The sequence below is a fragment of the Bos grunniens genome, chromosome 23 (assembly GCF_055505025.1).
Source record: "Bos grunniens cultivar Pamir isolate PY7600 chromosome 23, Bosgru_T2T1.0, whole genome shotgun sequence".
In the NCBI taxonomy this organism is placed as follows: domain Eukaryota; kingdom Metazoa; phylum Chordata; class Mammalia; order Artiodactyla; family Bovidae; genus Bos; species Bos grunniens.
In genome coordinates this window covers 32788725-32811108 of record NC_141187.1, presented here as the reverse complement: position 1 = coordinate 32811108, position 22384 = coordinate 32788725, and the positions used below count along the sequence as shown (strand labels likewise).

The 22384-nt window shown below is 38.6% G+C and overlaps 1 non-coding gene across 1 annotated transcript; it reads right to left on the bottom strand.

Annotated features, from left to right (window-relative positions):
• Positions 1-1560: 1560 nt before the first annotated feature.
• Positions 1561-1633, bottom strand: TRNAK-UUU (transfer RNA lysine (anticodon UUU)). The gene has a single exon. It is a non-coding gene; the product is annotated as a tRNA-Lys (tRNA).
• Positions 1634-22384: the final 20751 nt, after the last annotated feature.

Sequence of the window (22384 nt, the reverse complement as noted above, 5' to 3'; positions counted from 1 at the left end):
CCAAGGAGCAAGCATCTTTTAATTTGGATAAAATGGGTATCCAATTACTCTCCCACAATCATGAGAAAAAAGTAAGACTTTTCTTCCTCTACTGAATTGCTTTTGCATTTTTGTAAAAACTGATTTAGATGTAGTTGTATGTGGTGTTTCTGTATTTTCTATACTGTTTCATTGACATATATCTATCCCTCTTCCAATTAATGTACACTCTTTATTACACTGTAGCTATACAATAAGTCTTGAAATCATAAGAATGATTTCTTCCACTTTATTCCTGTTTTTCAGAATCATTCTAGTTATTCTAACTCATTTGATTTTCCACAAAAATTTTAGAATAGTCATGTCTATAGCTACAAAAAAATCTTTCCTGGATTGTGATAGGAATTATGTTAAATTATGTTAAACTTGTACATCATTTTCAGGAGAGTTGACATCTTTGCTATGTTGAGTTTTATGATCAATGAACACAGAATCTCTCTCCATTTATTTAAGCCTTTGTTTTCATCAGAATTTTGTAGTTTTGCTGTTTCCAGCAGGCACATGTTCACATGTTTGGGTAGATTTTTATCTAAGTGCTTCTTTACTTTAAAAAAAAAAAACACTGTATTTTAATTTTGGTGTCCATTTTTTATTGCTAGTACATAGAAATACAATTGATTTTTCTATTTTGATCTTGTATTCTGTGACTTTGCTAAACATACTTATTAGTTCTAGAAGGATTTTTGTTTGCTTTTAGCTCCTTAAGATTTTCTATGTAAACCATCATATAATCTTCAAATGGGAAGTACAATCCTACCACAGAGATGGAGGGAGGAAATGTATATTTCTAAAGAAAAATACAATTCACTGAGTAAGAAATTGTATCAAGACACAATTGGACAGAATTGCAGAAATGGATTGTAAAATATGCCAATATTTTTGGGTAGGATGAGCATTTCACCTAAGATTATACTGCAGTATTTGTGAAATAACTTCCTACCATTTATGTTTATCATTAGAGTGACATTACCATGGCTTAGTGCAGCAGGGTTTTCCCATCTGCTAAGTAGCTCAGTTGTGAGAGAGAATAACTGAAAATCTAGAAGTCCTGACCCAGTGAATACTTTACTCGACAAATATACTTTCCAGTTCCTTTTCTAGTACACCCTAGTCTAAAGGAATAGATAGCTTTCTTATATTTCATGGGCTGTAAGCATTTTATTGGAGAAGGAAATGGCAACCCACTCCAGTACTCTTGCCTGGAGAATCCCATGGACAGAGGAATCTGGAAGGTTACAGTCCATGGGGTCTCAAAGAGTCAGACACGACTGAGCGACTTCACTTCATTTCACTTAAGCATTTTATACTGTGTTCCTCAGGAGGTCTCCATTATTAAGAACTGCTAAGATCTCCTTCTGCTTAAAACACAATATCAAATCTCAGCTACTGGTTAAGGTTGAAGGTGACTGACTTCTTGGTGTTTCCTCACTCTACGCAGGTGAAAGTGGTCAAAGTTGTAGCCAAATTTTCCTTGAGATAAAAAGTCAGGATCCTCTAACACAGGAAAGCACTCAAACCTCCCGCCTGGACAGGGACTTGAACCCTGGACCCTCAGATTAAAAGTCTGATGCTCTACCGACTGAGCTACCCAGGCTCTAAGAATACTTGGCTTACTTTGTTTCCCTTGTACACTTCAATGACTTTGGGGGCATTTTTTAATCCCCCAAAGTAAGGAAATGGCAACCCATTCCAATATTCTCAAAAACCTGGAGGGCTACAGTCCATGGTGTCGCAAAGAGTTGGGCATGACCGAACTCACACACACACACGTACAAGATAATTTTGACAAATTTGACATTCCCCCTCACATTTTTTCCAGTGGACATTTAACATTTTTCTTCATAAATTTCTATTTTTGCTGAAAGATATAATGACTTGTATCAAAGGAATTTTAAAACTATAATAACTTAACACCTACCAACATCTATTGGCACTAGTGGTAAATAATCCGCCTGCCGATGCAGGAGATGTAAAGAGACATGGGTTCGATTCCTGGGTAGAGAAGATCTCCTGGAGAAGGGCCTGGCAACTGATTCCAGTATTCTTGTTTGGAAAATCCCAAGGACAGAGAAGCCTGGCAGGCTACAGTCCATAGCATCACAAAGAGTCGGACAGGACTTAAGTGACAACATATGCATGACATCTATTGAGAGAGAAAAGAAATCTCATACTTACTTCAATTTATTTTTTCTATTTCATGTCTCTCACAGAACTTTATCCCAATACAACATTTTGCATTTAGTCTTTTCTTGATCTTCCTACCATGCTTCTCTGTACCAAATACAGATATAAATATTGAAATTTGATGTTATTTCCTTTGAATATTAAAAATACTTCCTGTGGATTGTGCTAATCTGCATCTACTTGCACATAACCAAGGCATGATAAACAGATAATAATTTGAAAAACCCTTTAATGGAGGAGGTAATAGAAGTAAATGTGGAATTTGTCATTCTCCCTCCTCCATGAAGTTGTATACAAAATCGTCTTGGGACTTCTCTGGAGGTCCAGTGATTAAGACTTTGCCTTCCAATGCAGGAGACACAGATTTCAGGAGCTAAGATTCCATATGCCTCATGGCCAAAAAACCAAAACATAAAATGGAAGCAATATTGTAACAAATTCAATAAAGACTTTAAAAACAGGCCACATTAAAAAAAAAAAAAAAGACAACAACAACAGCTTGAAGGATTGTTTTTCCAGTTGTTCCCATGATGGGAATCAGAGAGGAGAGCACCCCAGGGCAGTGTGTCACAGTCAAATGTCTTAATTTATCAGAATTGTCTTAATTTTTCAAGCAGAAGGCTGAAAATTTTCCACGGAAGCTGAGAACGTGGGACTTGAGTGCCACACTTCTATGGTAGACTGATTCTCAAGAGATGAATTTTAGAAAAGTAAATACATTAGGAAAGGTAAAATAAGTAAGATTTAGAAGTAGATTTAGTTCAACTGTTTGAATATAGTTTAACAATGGAATTGTTAGAAAACTTGTGAGAGAGTCATTTCCTAGGCAGGTTGATAAGGAGTCTAGGGGTCCCCAAGGAGAGAGGGTTCTGGAATTCTCAAGGAAGAAGAAAGGACAAACTTTTTTTCCTTCTCTACATTCCTTAGGATTATATAATAACAATGTATCCTGCCTGAGGACAGTCTCTGGATTAAGGACAGTCTCTGGATTAAAACTTCTGGCTAATTCTGTTATCTTAAAATGTAAATTATGGGAGTAGGTCTGGTGAGATCTTTACAACCTCCAGACATTCTTTGGATTCATTGGAGAGTATATAATTTCATTGCTAACACTGGCAAGCGGGTACTCTTTCTGCCCCCTTCTGATGCCTATGTCAGAAGCTTTTTCTATCTCCTTTATACTTTAGTAAAACTTTATTACACAAAAGCTCTGAGCGATCAAGCCTCGTCACTGGCCCCGGATTGAATTCTTCTCCTCCAGGAGCCAAGAATCCCGGTGTCTTCGTGTGATTCAACAACAACCTTTCACTTGCAGCTAAGGTTGGTTCCAATACACTGATCTCTGGCTTGTCCAACAAGCTTCAGTGGCTCCACTCTGCTTATAAATGGATGTGCCCTCATTGATATTCAATTTGTTGTTATTGTTCAGAAGCTAAGTCGTGTCAGACACTTGTGACACCATGGACTGCAGCACACCAGGACTGCAGCACACCAGGCTCCTCTCTGCTTCCCTATTTCCTGGAGCTTGCTCAAATTCCTGTCCGTTGAGTTGCTGATACTGTCTCATTCTTTGCCGCCCCCTTCTTTTGCTTCCAGTCTTGCCCAGCATCAGGGTCTTTTCCAATAAATCTGCTCTTCACATCATGTGGCCAAAGTATTGAAGCTCCAGCTTCAGCAACAGTCTTTCCAATGAATATTCAGGGTTGATTTTCTTTAGGACTGACTGATTTAAACTCTTTGAAGTCCAAGGGACTCTCAAGAATCTTCTTTAGTACCACAATTCGAAAGCATCAATTCTTTGGCGCTCAGCCTTCTTTATGGTCCACAGCTCTCACATCCACACATGACTACTGGAAAAACCACAGCTTTGATAACAAGTGATAATCCTATATATGTTAGGAAAATAAGCCCTGATTAAAAAAAACAACATAGCTTTGACTGTACAGACCTTTGTTGGCAAAGTGATACTCAACTGCGTTACAACAAACGGTTTTTCAAACATAAGAATGATTTCTTTTATTTTTTCCCACGTCTTTTTCCTTCCTTCCCCTGGCTCACTCTTCCCTTTTCTTGGACTCTTTTCTGTCCTCTTGAGAACCAGATGGTTCCACCAAGTCTGCTTTTTCCCATTCTGCCAAATATTCAATCTCTGACCTGCTTCTCCGTAAGTTTGTCTGGGATCACAGGAGGAACTGCAGAGGGAACCAAGGAGGGGCCAATAGAGCAAAGCCATAAGGAAACCCTCACTTGAGAAGAACCTATCAAAAATCTCAAGATTTTTCTTTGCCTGCAAGGGAGCCAGGTTTTTTGGAATTCCATTTCTGATTGGATAATGTTTGGGTCTGTTTTGACAGGGACCAGGAGTTCCTATGTTTGAAAACAGGATATTTGTTTCTGAAGCTGATCTCAGGGAATGGGGCTTTTGGAAGTCCCTGCACACCAAGGCTCCTGTTATTTAAGGCTGCCTCTGAGTGGTACCTTCCAGAAATTGCAGTGCTAGATGCTAAATAAGAACTTCACACAGAAGTAACTAGAAGCCACAAAAATATTGCCCACTGAATTCAAACATCAAATTTCTCCAATTTAACTTCCCTCCAAATGTCTGTAGTCCCTCCTCTGACAGAAGAGTAACTGTGACAGAGGAGTTGAAGTGGAAGGAGGCAGGGGAATTCTTGTTTCATGTCCTCTTGCTTTTGAATGAAGAAGTTGCATTTCCTTTGGAATTCCTTCTCCCTTTCCCATTTGCCATTCCCTACTTGTCCTTTGGATCTCCGTTCAGACACTACCTTCTGGAACTTTTTGCTGACTCAAGACTGGTTTAGAAACTCCTGAAATATACCCAGAATTCCTGAGATTATTTCAGTCCCATCAATAGTGTTTATTACATGTTGCATTATAACTATCTCTTGTATGAGTCTTCCATTAGCATGCCCACTGTTTGGTCTTTAAATACCACATATATGCAAAAGTCTTTCCATCTTGGACTGTTCCTTCCAACTCCAAATTCACATATCCAGCTGCCTTCTTGATAAGTATTTTATACTTAACATTGCCAAAAACTGAATTCCTAATCCTCCCCCCAAACTTTCTCTTCACTAGTCTTTCACATCTCAGTGCAAAAAAAAAAATAATAATAATAATAAAAATAGATGAGGAAGCAATCAAAACAGTGATAGACTTTAATTTTGGGGGCTCCAAAATCACTGCAGATGGTGACTGCAGCCATGAAATTAAAAAACTCTTGCTCTTTGGAAGAAAAGTTATGACCAACCCAGACAGCATATTAAAAAGCAGAGACATTACTTTGCCAACGAAGGTCTGTCTAGTCAAAACTATGGTTTTTCCAGTAGTCATGTATGGATATGAGAGTTGGAGTCTAAAGAAAGCTGAGTGCTGAAGAATTGATGCTTCTGAACTGTAGTGTTGGAGAAGACTCTTGAGAGTCCCTTGGACTGCAAGGAGATCCAAGCAGTCCATCCTAAAGGAAATCCATCCTGAATATTCATTGGAAGGACTGATGCTGAAGCTGAAACTCCAATACTTTGGCCACCTGATGCAAAGAGCTGACTCATTTGAAAAGACCCTGATGCTGGGAAAGATTGAAGGTGGGAGAAGGGGATGACAGAGGATGAGATGATTGGATGGCATTATCGACTCAATGGACACGAGTTTGAGTCAACTCCAGGAGTTGGTGATGGACAGGGAGGCCTGGCATGCTGCAGTTCATGGGGTCGCAAAGAGTCGGATACAACTGAGCGACTGAAGTGAACTGAACTGAAAAAAAAAAAAAAAACTACTCCATTTTGTGCAGGCATCTGTGAATTTTTGCTTTTGCTCAGATCCTACATCTCATCAGCTTCACCTTCAAAATATACTCATAATCCAACCAGTTTTTACTATTTCCACTGCAATCATACTAGAAAATTTATCAGTCTCTCACCTAAATTTTTGCAGTAGACCCATCACTGGCCTCCTGCTATTAACCTTGCCCCTTTCCTGTCTATTCTAAACACAGAAGTAGTGCAAAATTCTCCAAGTGTTCAAAACTCTCCAAGAGTTTCCCTTCTGTCCAGTAAAAAAGTCAAAGCGCCTCAAGCGGCCTGTAAGAGCTCTCCCTTCCTATCTTATCCTCCCCTTTAGCTCCTTGCTTTTCTTCAAACAAGTCAGACATACTCCTGCCTCATTCCTTTGCATATGTTGTTTCTTTTGCCTAGAAACACCTTTTCCCAAATACTCATTTGCCTAACTCATTTCCTCATATCCTTCAGGTCTGCTCAAATATCACTTTATTAGTGAAGTTTTACCTGTTCAACATGCTTAAAATTATAAAACATTACAAAGAAAAAAGCCATCCCTATTATCTCTTCATTCATACATATATTTTTTCATTCATACTTATCACCATCTACTCATACACATTTTACTTATTCACTAGTCTGCATTTCCCATTACAATGCAGACCCCATGAGGATAGAGTTTTGCACATTTTGTTCAGAAATATAATCCCAGTATCTAGAGGAGAACACGTCAAATAGCAGATCCTCAACATTTTGTTGAATAAATGCTGAACAGTCTACCAGGGTACAATAAATGAGTTTTTTCACAGGTGGATGTGCAAGCAGATTTCAAGAGTTTAGCCTGGAAAGGATACAGGAATGGTTTGTTCATAGATAAAGGTTCTGAATTCCATTTATATAGCTCCCTGTTGTAGTTTTGTGTATAAATTTGAGTTGCTAACCATGGGTCTTCTGTTTAATTATGCTATGCACAGGCACCATTGCTAGTCAATGATTGTGCAAAGACTTAAAGCTTGACCCTGCAGTTAGGACTAAGCATCTCAAACTTCTAATCCCATCTGGAGAGGTGCAGATGTTCATCTGTGTAATCACTAGTTATTCTGGTTTCCAAATCTTCAACTGTCCAGGAATAAAGCCTGACTCCTGAGCTACTGGAGCTAAGGATGAATGAAAATAACACGTGAGGCTCCAAGGGAATGGGAACCTCTTCTAAAGAAGGTACACTCTCCTATAAGGCTTCTGAATAATGCTTTTAAGAAATTGTATTTATTTGGTTGTTTTGCATTTTGAAAAGATAATACACTCATAGAGTTCAGATGAAGTATAAATAGTTATACAGTTAAAAGTTTCCTTTCCATCCCTGTTACTCACCTACCTGGTTCCTACTTTTTCTCTACCTTTCACAGGTTTCTACTATTTGTTATTTAACTAATTTGATGTTTAACTTTCTTGAGTTTCTTTATTCACTTATATGTGAATATATAGATTCATATGTTTGGGGTTTGCTTTTGACGCCCCACAACATATTTTGGGAATCTTTATACATTGATCGGAGAAGGCAATGGCAACCCACTCCAGTACTCTTATCTGGAAAATCCCATGGACGGAGGAGCCTGGTGGGCTGCAGTCCATGGGGTCGCTAGGAGTTGGGCACGACTGAGCAACTTCACTTTCACTTTTCACTTTTCACTTTCATGCATTGGAGAAGGCAATGGCAACCCACTCCAGTACTCTTGCCTGGAGAATCCCAGGGACAGAGGAGCCTAGTGGGATGCCGTCTATGGGGTCGCAGAGTCGGACACTACTGAAGCGACTTAGCAGCAGCAGCAGCACACATTGATAACATAAAAGCTTCCTTGTTTGTCTTTGCTTAATTTTACATTTTGTTGCAAAATAAAACATACAGAGAAGTAAGTAGAATCTTATTTCTGCATCCATTGAGATGATCGTATGTGTTTCTTTGATTTTTAAAAAAACATTAATATTCTTTTTTTTTTGGCTGCACAGCTTGTGGGAGTCTAGTTCCCTTACCAGGGATCAAACCTAGGCCCCCTGCAATGCAAGGATGGTGTCCTAACCACTGGACTGTCAGAGAAGTCCCTCCTTAATAGGATTAATTAGTGTGGATTGAATTTATATTCTTCAGCCAACTTTCATTCTTTGGATAAATCCAACCTGGTAGTCCTGTATTATCTTTCACATTTATGTGGCTAGACAGTGGGTCAATATTTTATTCAAGAGTTTTGTATCTATGATTATGAATGAGCCTGGCTTCAATTTTCTTTCTAAATATTGTTCCTGTCAGATTTTTGTATCAAGGCTATACTAGACACAGAAAGAGTTGGAAAGAGTATATTCTCTTTTACACTCTGGGAAAATGGAACAGTTCTTTCTTTACTGTTTGACCAAATCCTCTAGTAAATCCATCAGTGCCGAGAGCATTTGTTTTGAGAAAAGTTTAAATTATTGATTTAAGTATATTCCAATAAACCTGACTTCAAAAAATGTCCTCTGGCAAGTTACATTTCCAGTCAATTTTGGATTCAGGGCCACTAGTATTATCATCATCATTTGATTGAAAGGATATCTTGTTCTTCTTCTGAGCCTACCATTTTCTTACTGATTCAATAATTTATGATTTATATCATCAAGTTCACAGCATAATAGTTCACATGTTAATGTATAATCTGTATAATATACTGTAATAGCATACTACAATAACTATTATAGTATATTGTTGTATGTTATATATTGTACTATATATTATAGTGTAAGTTATTGTAACATGTAATTAATATTATATATAATAATGCTATATAATAACAACAGTAAACTTCCCACAAAGTGCCTGGCACCTTTTATATATCATCTCACTTAATCCCTAAAGTAACTCTTGACAGGTAACCTGTCATTATTTCACAGATGAAGGAACTAACCCTAAGAGGTTAGAGTATTTGCTGATCAAAGTCTATACTACTTATCTGTTGAGAATTTGGTGCCCTTAATTTTCCATATCAGTTCCCTCAAATGAGCATTCAATTTCTCAAGGGAATGTGTAGACTAATTATATTTTTTTGGTTTTCCTACTTCTTATTAAATTCATTCCTAAATATTTTATATTTCTCTTGTGAATAAAGTCTCGTATCCTTTACACTTTCAAATTACTGTTAGTACAATGTATATGTGTTTTTAGTACTATTAACTTTATTTTGTAACTGCTCACAAATTGTCATGCATCTGTTCTGGTGAGAAAGTTTATGACTTTTATAGTTCTTAAAAGGATACATAAATTCAGAAAAGCTTATACATTGCTGCCTGAAGTCCAGGTTTTCTTAAAGCTTGTAGCAAGTCCATTATCATTTTTCCTTACATGTGAACAGTCTGCTTAGACATTGAAACAAACACCAGACTTTGTAACTCTGGACCCTTCTATACTGGAGAAGTTCCATAACTGAATTTTTTTCTTTCCCTAAGTAGTGAATTCAAAATCATAGGCTTTTGAGATCAATCTTCATATTTTCAGGTCACTGTCTGTATAACCACAGGAAGAAGTCAGACAATAGGCCAACCAACTTTTCTAGATGTTATGAATCTCCAAATTTATTCTCACTCATATGAGAATATGAATATGCACACCTTTACATATTTAGGTGTGCAAATAACATGCAACTCCCAATTTCATCTTTTCTTGATAATTTTCCCAAGACATGTTTCTACTTCCTTTTTATCTAGGACATGATGGCAACAATATTCAGTATAGTAGAAAATGTTGAGAAAGTTACATTGCAAGATTAAGTTTGGGTGAATTCTAAGAAAGCAAGCTTTATATACCAACAGTTTGATTTGTTCTTTGCTGGGATTTTATCCAACAACATATTCTTAAGTTAAAGATACCAATCTTCCTACTGCAATAATGCATGGAATCTATACTATTTTATCTCAATATTCTTCAATATTCACAATGTTGAATTTTGAAGAACAAATACAAGGGTAGTAAACAGTATATATGGCATGTGGCCTATATTTTCATTGCATCACACTTGATGTAAATAAGTCACAATTTTAGAACCACATCTACAGAAGCCTGCATTTGTAATAAAAACAATAAATATGGATATTAAATATCAATTAATCAGGTCTTCTGATTTTTCAGGTGAGTAAATGAAGGTCTAAAGAGGTCAAGCAAAATAACTTGTTACCCCCAAATAACTAATAGACCTAGTTATTAATAGAACTGAATTAGAATCCAGGACTTGCCAAACCCAGACATGTGCTCTTTCCACTAAACTATGTGGTCATTCTAGGAAGTTGATGGTTTTCACAGTCCTACTGGTTCCCTGGGAAAGGTCTCCATGGTAGCCAGTCAAGGCATTCAGAGCTTTTCTGTACATGAAGCTTTTCAGGTTGAACAAAAAAAGGATTTTGTCTAACAGATTTCCTATATTCAGTATGTATATTTGCCTTCTCTCCACTACGAATTTTCTGGTGTTCTGTAAGATATTTGTTCTTGCTAAACACTTTTCCACATTCATTACATTTGTTGAGTTTTTCTTAAATATGAGTTTTCTGATGTTTTTTAAGGTCTATCCTTCAGTTGAAGGCTTTGATACTTTTATTGTATTCATAAGGTTTATCTCCAGTATGAATGATCTGATGTTGAATAAGGCCTGAGTAGTAACTAAAGGCTTTTCCACATTCATTACATTTATAGGATTTTTCACTGGTATGAATTTTCTGGTGATTTGTGAGGTTTGTATTCTGACTGAAGGCTTTTCCATACACATTTATAGGGTGTCTCTCCGGTGTGAGTTATCTGATGTTGAATATGCCCTGAACAGTCACTAAAAGCTTTCCCACATTCAGGTTTCTCTCCAGTATGAACTCTCATGTGTAAGGAATGAACTCTGGGCAAAAGTTTTCCCACATTCATTACATTTATATGGTTTCTGCCTTGTATAACTTCTCTGATGTTGAGTAAGGTATGTGCTTCTGCTGAAATCTTGCCCACATTCCCTTGCATTCATAGAGCTTCTCTCCAGTATGAGTTCTTTGATGTCGAATAAGAACTGAGTAGTTACCAAAGGCTTTCCAACATTCACTACACTCATAGGGCCTCTCTCCAGTGTGAGTTCTTTGATGTTGAATAGACAGAACAATCACTAAAGGCATGCCCACATACATTGCATTTGTATGGTTTCTCTCCAGTATTCATTCCCTGATGTTGAATGAGGCCTGAGAGTAACTGAAAATTTTTCCAGTCATTACATTTAAAAGATTTCTCTACAGTATGGGCAATATGATGTTGAATATGACCTAAGTGATTACTGAAGGTTTTCCCACATTTATTACATTCATAGAACTTTTATCTCATTTGAATTCTTTGCTGTTGAGTAAGGTATGTACTATGACTGAATATCATGCTATATTCAGTACACTCAAAATGTCTTTCCCCTCTATGAATTCTCTGATGTTGAATAAGGACTGAGCAATAACTGCAAACTTTCCCGCATTCATTGCATTTATAGGGCTTTTCTTCAGCATGATTCTCTTGTGATTTGTTAAATGGAAACTCTGGTTAAATCTCTTTCCACATTCATCACATTTATAAGGTTGTTCTCCAGTATGATGTGTATGATGTTGAATGAAAATATGAATGAATGAAGCCTCTCTGAAGGTTTTCCCACTACATTTATGTTTTCTTTAAATCACATTTACTTTGTATAATTAAATCTGAGTTTTTTTGAACATATTTCCATGTGTACCACATTCATGGCAATGCTCTTCAATAGTATCACTGTGCTCTGAAACAAGTATTGATGTTTCATTGAAATTTTCCCCAAATTCGTTACATTCTGTATCACTTTCTTTGGCAGAAATTTTCATGAAGGTGACTAATATTTTCCCAGATATTTCTCTTTGTTTAGGTGCTAGTTCTTAAATTGGCCTCCAGGTTTCTCCCAATATAATCTTTCTCTTTGCAATTTCTTCCATTTTTATTCCTTCAGAGGAATTTGAAAATGTCCTGCTGCTCTAGTGTTGATTTCTTGACTCTAGGTCTAGGCTTCCCATCTATTAGACATAAAAATACAAATTCACTATGAGTCCAGTGCTAGGAAGGAAAAAAGCTACTATATTGGAAACAAGATAATGAAACTGAAAATACTCAGAATATTTCATATGGGGACCATAAAAATGGCATATTGATCTAAGGAAGGAAGAGATGGAAAGGCTACTGGTGTGAAAGGGCATCATTCAAGAATAATGTAATCAAAGAGAATGAAGTAATCAGCCTGTCAGATGGGATGATTAGAAAAAAAGCTAAACTATAGAACTTAGTGGAGAAAATATGCAAATGAGCACAGATTAAGAAAAGAAAAACTCTTATCAAAGAGAGATGGTGTTTTAGGAAATCTTCTGTGAGAAAACTATTTAAGCAACATTTAAACTATTATCTCAAAGGCTACTAGGAGGTATTTAAATGTATTTCATTCTGAAGGAGATCAGCCCTGGGATTTCTTTGGAAGGAATGATGCTAAAGCTGAAACTCCAGTACTTTGGCCACCTCATGCGAAAAGTTGACTCATTGGAAAAGACTCTGATGCTGGGAGGGATTGGGGGCAGGAGGAGAAGGGAATGACAGAGGATGAGATGGCTGGATGGCATCACTGACTCGATGGACATGAGTCTGGGTGAACTCTGGGAGTTGGTGATGGACAGGGAGGCCTGGCGTGCTGTGATTCATGGGGTCACAAAGAGTCGGATAAGACTGAGCAACTGAACTGAACTGAACTGAAATATATTTCAAATAAACTTTCCCATTAGATTTGGAATTTTGAATTGCACAAAGCAAGAGTTTTACCTAATCTCTCTTTATGAATGACTGCTAATGTTATTGCTTTACCTTTGATGTAAGAAGAGCAGAAACTAGGTTTAAAAGGAAAAAGACTAAAAAAAGAGGAAGTTTATTCCTTTGACATGGAAAATAATACTTAGGGTTTTCCAGTGACAAACCTGCATTGTTGTTGTTGTTTTTAATTCTCAGTCAAGGATAGAAAAATAAGAAACATTAAGCTCAGAGAACAAAAGAGGGATATATATCAGCATATCTAGTAGTCCTTCACTATAGGTTCATACTTAGGAGTGAGTACTAATATGTTGATTGAAGCTAAGTGGTTTTGTGTAAAGACATGATGAATAATAGGTTTCACTGCAGGATTACTGGGCAGGGACCTGGCTGTTTTATTATGAAGTGAAAGTTGCTCAGTTGTGTCGAACTCTTTGCGAATCCCTGGACTCCGTAGTCCATGGAATTCTCCAAGTCAGAATACTGGACTGGGTAGCGTTCCTTTAGAGGATCCCCCAAATGTTGGCACCTATAGTCTTTTATTTTGTACTGATCAGTTTCCCCATAATGAAATACTTCAACCTTGTACTTGGAAAAGGTGTTATCAACCAAACTTGAGTCTACCAGCCTGTGCTCAGTAAAGCCAATTTACTGACATTGGGCTGTAGTGAAGGAAAAGTGCAGCATTTCTTGAAGGGTGTCAAGCAAGGAATTCAGGTAGCTAGTGCTCCAAAGGTCTGGATTTCCAGATGACTTGGCTTTCAGAGAAGGTTTTTAAAGACAAGGAGAGGGAGGAGAGTTGCCGGGTGTGTGATCAGCTTGAACACTCTTCTGATTAGTTGGTGGTGAGGTAATTGGGAGTTTAACATCATCAACCTTCTGGTTCCAAATGGTCTGGGGTCTATGTTCTTGTGGGCAGCATACAGTTAACTTCTTCCACCTGGGGAGTTTCAGTTTCTAAAAAACAGCTCAAAGGACACATCTCAGAATATCTACAGCCCCTGAGGAGGAACTAAAGATCCCTGGCTTTTTCTTAATGGCTAAACTATTATTATTTTGTCTTGTTTGACTGTTTCCTTTCTTTCTACTTATTCATTTTGATGAAATTTACTTTCTAGAACTTGGAGAAGGCTAGGAAAATAAAGTTTTACTACAAACAAGAGTCAGGCAAAAGATATGAAGTGGGAAGGGTCTGTTTGGGGAAGACCCCATAGGATCTTGCTAGGTTATAAGGGGGTGGGATGTAGAAGTCTGATGGCCTATGTTCTGAATCAAGTGAAAGGAAGAATTTGTGGAGTGAGGGTGTCCCTATTCAGTATGTAGATTTTCACTTAAGTGTCTATTTTCAATGTGACCCCTAGATCCAGGAATATAAAAAAAAAAACAAGCATTAAACATGAAAAATTAATGATTTTATTAACTGTATTCCTAATGTTCAACATTGATTCTTCATTGTAACTAGTTTATTATTGCTCCTTCTGTCCAAAAAGCCCTTCTTTCTTTGTTTTACCTAATTCTTGACCATACTTTAGAGTCTCACTCAAATTACACTAGTCTCATGACATTCCTAAGTCCCTAGTTTTCCTAATCTCCCACAGTACTTACTGTACTGTTTTAACTTCTAATTTTAGCACTGAAAAGCAGTGCCTTATATTTATCTATTTAAAAAAAAATTCTATTGGAGTATAGTTGCTTTACAATGTTGTGCTATTTTCTGCTGTACAGCAAAATGAATCAGCTATACATATACATATATCCCCTCTTTTTTGGAGAGACTGTCATGCAGAGTGAAGTAAATCAGAAAGAGAAAAATATCACATATTAATGCATATAAATGGATTTTAGAAAAATGGTATAGATGATAGATAAGTCTAGTATTTGTCTATTATCTCATTTTTGCATATTCTGTCTCGAGTTATTGTTTCATATTTTGGAAGAAAGGAAACTCTTTACTTTTTGGGTTTTGTAGCCAATATTCATTGAGTTTATGCCAAGCTGATTCACAATATAACACAGGTAATTCTCCTAAACAGCCTATGAAGTTAATAATAGAATCTCTACTTTAAGGGAGGTTCAAAGTACTGAGTCATTTGCTTAAAGTCACACATTAAGCCAGAACTCCAAAGTCCAAGCTCTTTATCTCTACTGCCCTAGGAAGAAGTATGATGTAATATAAATGATAAAGGCTAAAGTTATGACCAACCTAGACAGCATATTAAAAAGCAGAGACATAAGTTTGCCAACAAGGTCCATCTAGTCAAGGCTATAGTTCTTCCAATGGTCATGTATGGATGTGAGAGTTGGACTATAAATGAGTGCCGAAGAATTGATGCTTTTGAACTGTGGGGTTGGAGAAGACTCTTGAGAGTCCCTTGGACTGCAAGGAGATCCAACCAGTCCATCCTAAAGGAGATCAGTCCTGGGTGTTCATTGGAAGGACTGATGTTGAAGCTGAAACTCCAATACTTTGGCCACCTGATGCGAAGAGCTGACTAATTAGAAAAGACTCTGATGCTGGGAAAGATTGAGGGCAGGAGAGGAAGGGGACGACAGAGGATGAGATGGTTGGATGGCATGACCGACTCAATGGACATGGGTTTGTGTGAACTCCGGGAGCTGGTGATGGACAGGGAGGCCTGGCGTGCTGCGGTTCATGAGTTCACAAATAGTCGGACATGACTGAGCAACTGAACTGAACTGAAAGACTTAGTTTTAATCCCAGCTTTCTACAGACTACTTATGTGATATCAGGTAAGGCCTTCTCATCTGTCCCCTTTCTAATCCTTAATTCCACTGATACTGTGACCTTTCAAATACAAAAAATTCTGAACACTTAGATTTCTCCGATACGTTTGAGATAAAAGTCCTTAATGATTTGACCCACCTACAAATCCAGCATCATTATTTGTCACTTTCATATGCCTTATACTCTAACCATACTGTTTTTACTTCCTAGAGTTCATCACATTTCTCATGTCTCCCTCCTCATGCTGATCTTTAATTTAGAACTTCCCTCCCACTACCTACTGTTTGCCAAACTAATTGCTAATCCTGTTCATTCTTCAGGATTCAATTCCAACATTACCTGTTCTTGGCTCCTTATCTGTATTCTCATATCCTCTATAATAATAAAACAATTATTCTTAAAAATGATAATAGCTAACATTTAATGAGTGCTTATAATGCTATAGTCCACGGGGTCACAAGAGTCGGACATAACTTAGAGACTGAACCACCACCACCTGAAGTGGGCTTCCCTGGTGGCTCAGACTGCAAAGAATCTGCCTGCTAATGCAGAAGACCCAGGTGCAATCCTTGGGTTGGAAAGATCTCCTGGGAAAGGGAATGGCAACCCACTCCGGTATTCTTCCCTAGAGAATTCCATGGACAGAGGAGCCTGGTGGGTCCTAGTCCATGGGGTCACAGAGTCTAACACAACTGAGTGACTAACACTTTATCAAGCTTAAAACTGTTGTAGGAATGGGGACCGGTTCCAAGGCCCAAGAGTGGGCTCTTGTCTAACACTAAGAAATGAATTGTCCAAGGAGACACGTGTGCTGACAAAGCAAGAGACTTCCTTGGGAAAGGGCACCTGGGCAGACAGCAGCAGGGTAAGGGAACCCAGGAAAACTGCTCTGTCATGTGGCTCACAGCTTCAGGTTTTATGGTGATGGAATTAGTTTCTGGGTTGTCTTTGGGCAATCATTCTGACTCAGAGTTCTTCTTGGTGGCACATGCATTGCTCAACCAAGATGGATGCCAGTGAGAAGGATTCTGGGAGATGATCAGACATGTGGTGTCACTTTTTGACCTTTCCCAAACTCTTCAGGTTGGTGGTGACTTATTAGTTCTGTATTCCTTAGTAGAACTTCCTGTTGTAAAATAACTCATGCAAATGATTATTATGGTGCCTGGCAAGGCTAGGCAGTTTCAGTCACTGTGCTTCCCCTAACGGATCTACATACTGATATGGAACGATTCCCCGAGATATAGTGAAGAAAGCAAGAGGCTAACCAGTGTATGTAATTTCTTTTTTTATATATAAAAAGGAGAGATACGAATCTGTATTTGTTATAAACTCTGGTCAGATAAGTATAGGGGTTATGTAAAGAGAGTGGGGAGCAGGAACTGGGCAGATGTAGAAAAAAATCTAAGTCAAGTCTTTCACTGCATATCTTTTTTACTTATTTTTGAATCATATGAATGCATCACATATTCAAAAAAGTAAACTTGAACAATTATAATCCTAAAAAATAATTTTGTCTTACTTTCTTTGATCATAATGTCTTTTATTGTACTGGGTGGCTTTTGGAATCTTAGGTCCCCAACCAGGGATTGAACCTGGGCCAAAACAATGGAGCAGAGATAACACTCTCAACAAATAGCACAGGAACAACTGAATAGCCACATGCAAAAAAAAACAAGACAAAAAATCTAGACAGACCTTACATCCTTCACAAAAACTCAGAATAGATCATAGACACAAACATAAAATACAAAATTATAAAGCTGTCACAAAGTAATATCAGAGAAAACCTAGATAACATTGGATATGATGATACCATTTTAGATTCAAAGTGATCCATGAAAGAAATAATTGATAAGCTGGACTTCATTAAAATTAAAAACTTCTGCTCTGCAAAGGATAATTAGCAAGAGAAGTAGAAGACAAGTCATAGACTGGAAGAAAATAACTGCAAAAGGTACATCTAACAAAAGATTGTTCTCCAAAATATACAAAGAACTGAGAACTCAGCAATAAGAAAACAACTCAGGACTTGCCTGGTGGTCCAATGGCTAAGACTTCACACTTCCAGTATCAGGGAACTAGATCCCACATACTTCAACTAAGTTCTCATGTCATAACTAAGAGATTCTGCATACCTAATGAAGATCAAAGCTCACAAGTACCCCAAGTAAATAATAAATAGAATTTCTATCCTGCTGTTGTCTGAAAATTGGTTCACAGCTTTTCAAGTCCCTATCCTTCTACTTCTCTGTATAGTTACTCTGTTACTTTTTGAGAGTTTGATATTAAAACACCAACTAAAAATCTTAATTTATCTTTTAAAAAAATAATTGTAATATCTAGTGGAACCATTAAAAAAGAAAAAGCATGAATCCCCAAAACCACTCTGGCAGAAACCAGTTATCTTGAGCGCGTCTCAAACGATCCTTTGAACAGGGAGCAACACAAATTTCACAATGGGGAAACTTAGGAGGATGGAAAAGACAGAAAAGTGTATGATGTGCTCCCCTTCACCCCCGCCCCGCACCCCCTCCTGGAATCATCCCCAACATTGGCAACAGGACCTGAAACTCCACTTGGAGGCCAGGCGGTTGCCAAGATACCTAGAGACCTATTCAGATACTCCCACGACTCCATCTGGAGCGTTGCTGTGTTGCAATGTCGCAACTGATAGTGGGGCATCTCCATAGAAGGCTTTTTGAAACAGCAAAGCGTATTGTCAATCAGTAACCTATCAAACACTATTCAGACTGCCACTTGGCAGCCTCCCAAAAAACGCGGCCTTGGGAGACCGAGCCAAGGGCTAGCGACGGGAAATGACGCAACAGAGGCGCTGAAAATCCTGGGCAACTCACCTCTCTCGCTGTCTCCATGACAACGGCCAGATTGGTTCCAGTGCTCCAGGCAGCAACTTTTGATCTGGACCTAGGAACCAACGCCGAAGAATGGATGTTTTTGAACGGTGGTGTTGGAGAAGACTCTTGAGAGTCCCTTGGACTGCAAGGAGATCCAATCAGTCCATCCTAAAGGAAATCAGTCCTGAATATTCACTGGAAGGACTGATGCTAAAGCTGAAACTCCAGTACTTTGGCCACCTCAGGCGAAGAGTTGACTCATTGGAAAAGACTCTGATGCTGGGAGGGATTGGGGGCAGGAGGAGAAGGGGACGACAGAGGATGAGATGGCTGGATAACATCACTGACTCGATGGACGTGAGTCTGGGTGAGCTCCGGGAGTTGGTGATGGACAGGGAGGCCTGGCGTGCTGCGATTCATGGGGTCTCGAAGAGTCCGACACGACTGAGCGACTGATCTGATCTGATCTGATGCAAAGAACTGACTCACTGGAAAAAACTCTGATCCTGGGAAAGATTGAAGGTGGGAGGAGAAGGGGACCGACAGAAGATGAGATGGTTGGATGGCATCACTGACTCAATGGACCTGAATTTGAGTAAACTCTGGGAGTTGGTGATGGACAGGGAGGCCAGGCATGCTGCAGTAGATGAGGTCACAAAGAGTTGGACACGACTGAGCGACTGAACTGAACTGAGGAATCAAAGGTCAAGTTTGGTGCTTTGCATCCACCTGTTTTTCTGTCATGGATCAGGTCTTGTTTATCCTCCCACACCTTCAACTTCTCGGCAGAGAATAATGCCTGTATAAGACTGAAGAGTCTCAGGTTCCATTTATGTTTCTTAGGAACATAACCTTCGTACCCTCACAAAGGCAAGTTTAACACTCAGAGAGGATACTTTTTTTTTTTTTAATTCTCTCTGCTGTACAAGAGGCTTTTCCCCCCTTAAAGAACATAAGGTTTCATTCTAATTTTGTTTCTGTGTCATTCAATCTTCCTTCCATCCTTTGTAAAAGGAAATGATAGCTATGTCATGAAACAGGGATGAATAGGAATACCCAGGAATCATCCATCCATAGAAACAACCACTGAGCTCTCATGACCCTGTGAAACAACTCTTTTGGAATTCTGGAGTCTAGTCAAACACTTGCAAAGTCCAGAGGAGAAACTGATGAAAAGATTGTTAAATTTTGATGACTGTCAGTTTCATGTAGCAGCTACCATCCCGCATCTCCTAGCAATATGGCAGGCAGCGAGTGGGAACTATCGGCCTTGTGCCTGGTGCAGGTTGCTGGTGCAGTGGTGGGCAATAAAGATCTTGCTTTCTGAAACTTGAGATTTTATGTTTTGATTGCTGATCACTGCTTTTGATTTCTGAGGAGCCAGCACAGAAGTCAGCCACAGTTTTAACTCCAAAGGGCTGAAACGGATTCTCAACCCCTAGGGGATCTGAAAAAACAGTACATCACTCCGTAAGTTTTGTGTTTTGTTTTCATTCTTCTAAAGTTATTTTCTAATTTCCTTTGTGATTTCTTTAATGATCCATTGCTTGTTTAAGAATATATTAATTTCCATTTTTGTTCTTACTGTTCAGTTGCTGAGTCATGTCCAACTCTTTGCAACCCCCTGGACTGCAGCATGCCAGGCTTCTCCGTCACCCAGTGTTTCCCAGAATTTATCCAAATTCATGTCCGTTGAGTCGGTGATGCCATCCAACCGGCTCATCCTCTACTGTCTCTTTCTTATTTTGCCTTCAATCTTTCCCAGCCTCAGGGTCTATTCCAATGAGTCTGCTCTTTGCATCAGGTGGCCAAAGCATTGGAGCTTCAACTTCAGCATCAGTTCTTCCAATGAATATTTAGGGTTGATTTCCTTTAGGATTGACTGGCTTGATCTCCTTGCTGTCCACAGGGCTCACAAGAGTCTTCTCCACCACCATAATTCAAAAGCACCAATTCTTCAGCAGTCAGCCTTCTTTATGATCCAACTGTAACATACATACATGACTACTGGAAAAACCATAGTTTTGACTATACAGACTTTTGTTGGCAGAGTGATGTTTCTGCTTGTTAATATGCTGTCTAGGTTTGCCATAGCTTTCCTTCCAAGGAGCAATTTCATGGCTATAGCCACCATTCACAGTGATTTTGCAGCCCATGAATATAAAGTTTGCCACTGCTTCCACTTTTCCTCATTCTATTTATTTCCATATAGTTGTGAATTTTCCAGCTTTCCTTCTGCTTTTGATTTTAGTTTTATTATATTTTGATCAGAAAAGATACTGTGTATGATATTAATCTTTTAAAAATTATTAACATTTTTACTGTGGTCTAACATATGGTCTATCCTGGAGAATGTTGCATGTTAACTTCAGATAAACGTATATTCTGCTCTTGTTGAATGAAATGTTCTATACATATTTTGTTAGGTCTAATTGGTTCATATTGTTGCTCAAATTCTCCATTTTTAAAAAACTAATCTTCTGTCTGATTACTTTATTCATTAAAGAATTTGATTTGCAATAGCATCAAAAATAATAAAATACCTAACCATCAATTTAGCCAAGGAAGCAAAAGATTTATACATCAAATACTACAAAACATTGCTGAAAGAAATGAAAGATCTAAGTTAATGAAAAGACATACCATGTTCATGGATTAGAAGACAATATTAAAAAGCAGAGACATTACTTTGCCAACAAAGGTCCGTCTAGTCAAGGCTATGATTTTTCCAGTGGTCATGAATGGATGTTAGAGTTGGACTATAAAGAAAGCTGAGCGCTGAAGAATTGATGCTTTTGAACTGTGGTGCTGGAGAAGACTCTTGAGAATCCCTTGGACTGCAAGGAGATCCAACCAGTACCTTCTAAAGGAGATCAGTCCTGAATATTCATTGGAAGGATTGATGCTGAAGCTGAAACACCAATGCTTTGGCCACCTGATTCGAAGAACTGACTCATTGGAAAAGACCCTGATGCTGGGAAAGATCAAAGGAAAGAGGAGAAGGGGATGACAGAGGATGAGATGGTTGGATGGTGTCACAGACTCAATGGACATGAGTTTGGGTAAACTCCGGGAGTTGGTGATGGACAGGGAAGCCTGGTGTGCTGCAGTCCATGGGGTCGCAGAGTCGGACATGACTGAGTGACAGAACTGAACGGATTGTTAAGTTGGCAACACTACTCAAAGCAAGTTCAATATAGTCCCTGTCAAAATACCAACAATGTTTTTCTACAGAAATAGAAAGTTCAGTTCAGTCACTCAGTCATGTCTGACTCTTTGCGACCTCATGAATCGCAGCATGCCAGGCCTCCCTGTCCATCACCAACTCCCAGAGTTCACTCAAACTCATGTACATCGAGTCGGTAATGCCATCCAGCCATCTCATCCCCTGTCATTCCCATCTCTTCCTGCCCCCAATCCCTCCCAGCATCAGAGTCTTTTCCAATGAGTCAACTCTTTGCATGAGGTGGCCAAAGTACTGGAGTTTCAGCTTTAGCATCATTCCTTTCAAAGAAATCCCAGGGCTGATCTCCTTTAGGATGGACCAGTTGGATCTCCTTGCAGTCCAAGGGACTCTCAAGAGTCTTCTCCAACACCACAGTTCAAAAGCATCAATTCTTCGGCACTCAGCTTCCTTCTCAGTCCAACTCTCACATCCATGGATGACCACTGGAAAAACCATAGCTTTGACTAGACGGACCTTTGATGGCAAAGTGATGTCTCTGCATTTGAATATGCTTTCTAGGTTGGTCATAACTTTCCTTCCAAGGAGTAAGTGTCTTTTAATTTCATGGCGGCAATTACCATCTGCAGTGATTTTGGAGCCCAGAAAAATAAAGTCAGCCACTGTTTCTACTGTTTCCCCATCTACTGGACCAGATGCCATGATCTTAGTTTTCTGAATGTTGAGGTTTAA